Genomic DNA, 5,817 nt, shown 5'->3' on the forward strand with positions numbered 1-5,817 from the left:
ATAACCGTTTCTGAACGATTATGTCAATACAATAAACACAAAATTACATTTGTTTTAATGTTTAAAATTGACAATTTAAGCTGTGTTACTCCGTAATTAGTCTGATTTTTTCCTTGATTTCACATTTGCTCCCGTATTTCCGATTTTGACCTCATATTTTTCCGCTTTTTCTTCGTTCGTCTGAATTTTAGCTGTTTTTCTTCTTGATACAGAAATACAAAAGAATATGTAGTCTTACTGTCAATTACAATAAAAGAAAACAAAATATAGTCCATGCTTAGTGGCAGCGTTACATGGCTTTTCTCGATGTCACTGATGAGCAAGAAGTCTTTCCGATAAATATGGACCAAAGAAAAAAGGAAAATAATTAGGCTAGAATAATGTGAGACAAAAATAATTGAATCGTCAAAGGACAATAACTTTTTAATGACTTTTTAAGTAACGTCTTACTTTAACATTATTATTAGCATAGATTGGTGTAATTTAAAGTGCCATTCTAATTTTTTAGTTTGTTATTTATTTATTCAGGTTATTAATTAAGGCGCACTTTTGATAAAATATCTACGTATTAATTCACCGTAACAAGTTACAAGACGCAATAAGCTCGATGATATGAACGAGATGGTAATGCGTAAGGGAAAGTTTATTTTTTTTGATAAGTCACCCAATTGTCCTCTTTAATGTCTTCGTTTCTATTCAGGTGTCTTATGTAAAATTCGTTTAAATATTCTTTATACTACCTTTGGCAAAATTATTTTATGCTTTGAATTTGTTGCTACAAGGATAATTTGTTGAGACAGGTAATTGTGTTAAATTTTGTTCTGATATCCTCGTTAGGTAATTTCTAATGGGGAAATGAACAAGAGATAAAGCAGCTACATCGTTGCCATCATCTTTCATTTTTTAGCCTTTTTTAACTGTTTAATTTAAGCTGGCCCGTGTTTCGCTTATATGAATACTACCGTTTAGTAATTGTGCTTCGCCAGCGGTGTATTACCGGTTATAAGTCAAGAAGCACGATTAATATACGTCATTCTTACAATTTCTATATCTTTGTAATGACACCTCACTCGACTGTATTTTAGGAACTGGTTATTCGCAGAGCTTTTGGCAGCAGAGCTACACCTCTAATGTAAGAGGTATATTTCACTCTTAAAATTTTCCTATCTTTCGAAAGACACTTCACTCAATTATAGTATATGAAATTTTTAAACCGTTGTTGAATTGTAACATTTCATCCAAATCGAGTCAACAGTTTCTGTCGTGCGTTAATAATCAGTCAGTCAGTCAATCAGTAAGAACAAGCTCATTGTATAAATAGAGATTACTACTTTACATTTCGGGGTAAACTGGCACATCCTGAAGACAAAGATTTACTGATTTTTTATATGTTATTTGCAGTAATGAAGTATGTTAAAAATAGACCTATTTCATAATTTCGTGTTAAAAGGAATGTAGGTAAACCAATGGCTTAAATTGCTTGAGAAACTCGAAGATAATCCGTGTCCTTGGTTCTGTGTCCACTGAACTGTCGCAGAAATTGCCATTACAGTATCTTTAAGAAATAGCACTTTTGAATAAAATAATTCGAAGTGGTCCGTATTCTGTCGAAACTGCCAGACGCGGATCGCGATTTCGATCTTTTTGGATTTTATAAGCACGTCGCAGGCAGCTCCGACAGAACACAGACCAACTTTTACCTGCCGTCTTTACAGTGCGTTTTAGAAAATAATACAAATGGCGCAGTAAACGCCATCTGTAGCACGATGCTACATTTTAAGATTACGTGGTTCACTTGTGTGGATAACTACTTGCTGAAAACGAATCCCGGCGTAACCAACCTCAACGTGATATGCACGTTAGCTTAATCGAATAAAATAATTCGAAGTGGTCTGTATTCTGTCGAAACTGCCAGACGCGGATCGTAATTTCGATCTTTTTAGATCTCATCAGTGCGTCGCAGGCAGCTCCGACAAACACAGACCAACGTATGCCACACAAGTGGACCTTGTTGGAGCATACGTAATCCTAAAATGTAGCATCTTGCTACAGATGGCGTTTACTGCGCAATTTGTAATATTTTCTAAAACGCACTGTTGAGACAGCAGGTAAAAGTTGGTCTGTGTTCTGTCGGAACTGCCTGCGACGCGCTGATGAGATCCAAAAAGATCGAAATCGCGATCCGCGTTTGGCAGTTTCGATAGAATACAGACCACTTCGAATTATTTTATTCGATTAACCTAACGTGCATATCACGCTGAGGTTGGCTACGCCGGGATTCGTTTTCAGCAAGTAGATATCCACACAAGTGGACCTTATTGAAGCATACGTAATCCTAAAATGTAGCATCGTGCTACAGATGGCGTTTACTGCGCCATTTGTAATATTTTCTAAAATAGCACTTTTGGTCAATATTTCGAGCCAAATACCGCGTAGTAAGGTTACTAGAAGCATTTTATCACATATACTGGTACATCAATAGTGGCTTGAAGAAATAATTCATAAATCTGTTCTGGTACGCAAAAGTACCAAGATTTCTGTTCTAATAAAAAGCAAGCGCCTTATAAAAACTGTATATTACGCTTTACGCCTCATATCATCATAAGTTCGTCAGTTCTAAGACTGGCTGAAAACACACCTCCACTCTTCCCTATCCTGAGCTAATCTTCGTATTTCCCTAAAACTAGAACAACCCATATCCTTAATATTAAACAAAAAGAGGAAAGGAAAAGGAAAATTTGAACACTGTAAAGGCAATACACATTATTAATAGAACCAGAGAATCCCTCATTTATATCAGGTAAGAGGAAGATGTAATTCTAAACCTAATAGAAAGACATCCCCGAAAGGAAAAACTTCTGGTAAAAATTAATAACTTTGAATCCAATGTAGAAAACTTTGGTATAAATATGTTTACTTTGTACAAGTAATATGCATAAAAGAAGAAATTACGACAGGAAATAAATATGGCATAATGAAAAATTAAAATACTACGATTTTTTTCCAGAAAATAATAACCGTTTATTTAATAGACATTTATTTTCATTAAATACAATAAATATGGCACAATGAAAAAATAAAATATTAAATATATGCAAGTTTAGTAAGTTACGCTACTTTCCTTCAAATCTCGCATTAAAGATTCATTCTTATTATTCCAGTTCAAGCTTTCAGTAAGTTTGCTTCCGACTTAAAACCACAATAGTCACGTTGGAGGATTGCCATATGAAATATAAATTAACTACTGCACTTACTTACATTAAACTTTTGTTTTCGTCTCCATTTCTGCTTCTGTATTTATTAATAAAATAACAAAGGAAAATCTTTAAAATTTTAAACTACTCCTTGAATTTGAGAAATCCAACTTCTTTTGTCCGTTCTGCGTAATTACTGAATTTATTTAAGAAGAAATTGATTGATTTACTAAAAAGTGCCTGACTTTCCAAAACAAGATCAAATTTTTCATAACAACGATTTAGAAATTTAAACTAAAGGTAGATACCTACCTCAAACAAAAAAAATAATTCATACTCCGTATAAAGTCTTTTACTATCAAGTGAATCATTATATACTAACAAATTCATCAGGTAACATATTTTACGTTGAAATTTAAGTATGGTTTGGTGAAATTTGCTGTTATATACTTAATTGTTGATATATTTGGTTTTACCAAGTACGTTGCTGACCGCGCATAAATTTCAGTATTTTCAGTTGTCAAGCGCAAAACCTAAACAAAATCTCCTCGCCTACATAGTGTTAGGCACCCTCGAGAATGTACACTTTTTTTACTATATACCAAGTTTATTTACAATATTTACACATCTATATGNGACGTGTAAGATACGTATTTACAATTTACTAATATGCATAATGCTTAGATGGCTTTCATAATAAAAATAAATTATATAAATACATTTACTCATTGTTGATAACACGCAGCACAATGCAAGTTACACATTATGAACACAAAAGAAAGAACAAAATATAGATTGTGCGCCTAACATTACTCAGCAAATAGGTATCACCATGATAGTTGCAATTTTATTTCGGAAAATTGCCAGTGACACTATCATCCCACTAGAAAATATTAATTATTATTTACTAATTGTTCTTCTAAGTAAACTTACCGCTTAGGTACTTATCGAGGAGTTATTTGGTGTTATCTCTCACAGTTCAGATGAAGGCTTAACATTACGAGGGAGATGGTTCGTAGTGGATAGACGGGTGTTGTGGTTCCGGCTGGGCAACACCAATGGCTCAGAGATTGCGTGGGTTTCCTATCCCCTAATTCTCCAGGCTCAAGGAGTTATTTAGTTCGAGATTCTTGGGAGATGTTGCATTGATGGTGGCATACGGTTTAATCGTCGGCGAATGATATCACGTACTTTCGCTACATAGCGAGCACCCATATTGCTTAGCACGTACCCAAAATCATTGATTTGATCGTAGTTCCAGATGCCTCAAAACTGCGTTCGACCATGAAAAACCAAGGTTTGTGGCCGGAGGGTACAATAGGAGTAACTTGATTGCCAGTCGCTTCAGGCATGGCGAGGGGGGTGCCGGTAGCTTGTGAAACGTTAACATTGCGGACCCGGGCGCATTGTTGATTTTACATGCTGTTAATGGAAAATGGAATATCTGTGTAACAAAAAATTTACGGAAAACAGTTTTAATTTATTAGCATATCGTCATCTAGTGTGTATTTGCTGCTAATTAAATATTTAATACTTTAGATAATACTTTAGATGAAGCCTTGAGCAACTTTAACTGAGTCGGCGATGCGACATAAACATTAGGCGATAGGAACGCAAATAGGAAAGTTCTTGATCACTAGTTTATCAAAACTACCAGATACGGATCGCGATTTCGATCATTAAATATTATCATTAAGCGAGTTTAAATAATATCCATGTATAGTCAGTTTATCACTATTTGGTGAGTATTTGTTGCTAATGAGATCGAAATCGCTATCCGTATTTGGTAGTTGCGATAAATTTCTTACTAGAAACTTAAGGTAAACGTTCTTACTTAGTAATTTTCAGGCAGTTAATTGAAATCATTTGTTAAGGGTTCTAATGAATGTATTCAATGATTTTCTGTGTATTTTTATATGTATACCTGAAAATGTTTGATAAGCTTCCTATAGTAAAACCCGTCATCCTTATCTAGAAATAAGTACCTATCTTTGTTATTAATTATTAGTAACGTGTACGCTACTTCCGAAAGAACGAGTTGGGTTGCAATGAGAAATTAAACCTAATTTTTAATAGTTCCTGATATTTGTGCAATGCTCGTTCATAGATATCTAATACTGCTGCTAGATACGAAGAGTAATTATTACGCCTATTCAAACGTTGTCCCATTATGTTCGTTGCTTTCATTCATTAGCTCTTCTATCTTCGAAGACCATTATCCGACGCTTGTTGCCAAACCTGTGAACAAAGCTTTTTGTCTGGCAGAATGACCCACTACACACTACCTCAAATTAATGAAGAAAAATTGAGAATATTTCATATTAAAACTAACTCACTTCGGGAAGATTTCTACATTGTATGTATATTTATATTCAGTATATAGTTACATTAGTTCGACGGTTCTGTGACCTAATAAGTACGGTTTGTCGTTGTTGCTCTCGTAGCTTAGTGGTCAGAGCATTGGCGCATAAAGCCAAAGAGCCCGGGTTCGATTCCCGGCGGGGGTGTGACAACAGCAACAATTTTTCCTCATTAATTTGAGGTAGTGTGTAGTGGGTAAAAATTGAGAATATTTCATATTAAAACTAACTCACTTCGGGAAGATTTCTACATTGTATGTATA

The 5,817-nt window shown here is 34.6% G+C and overlaps 1 protein-coding gene and 1 non-coding gene across 2 annotated transcripts in view; both read left to right on the top strand.

Annotated features, from left to right (window-relative positions):
* Nucleotides 1-5,817, top strand: part of LOC108737271 (metabotropic glutamate receptor-like) — a 270,131-nt gene that overhangs the window by 182,204 nt on the left and 82,110 nt on the right. The window lies entirely within an intron of this gene.
* Nucleotides 5,629-5,701, top strand: Trnay-aua. The gene has a single exon. It is a non-coding gene; the product is annotated as a tRNA-Tyr (tRNA).

Source organism: Agrilus planipennis, unplaced genomic scaffold (genome assembly GCF_000699045.2).
Source record: "Agrilus planipennis isolate EAB-ADULT unplaced genomic scaffold, Apla_2.0 scaffold136, whole genome shotgun sequence".
NCBI lineage: Eukaryota > Metazoa > Arthropoda > Insecta > Coleoptera > Buprestidae > Agrilus > Agrilus planipennis.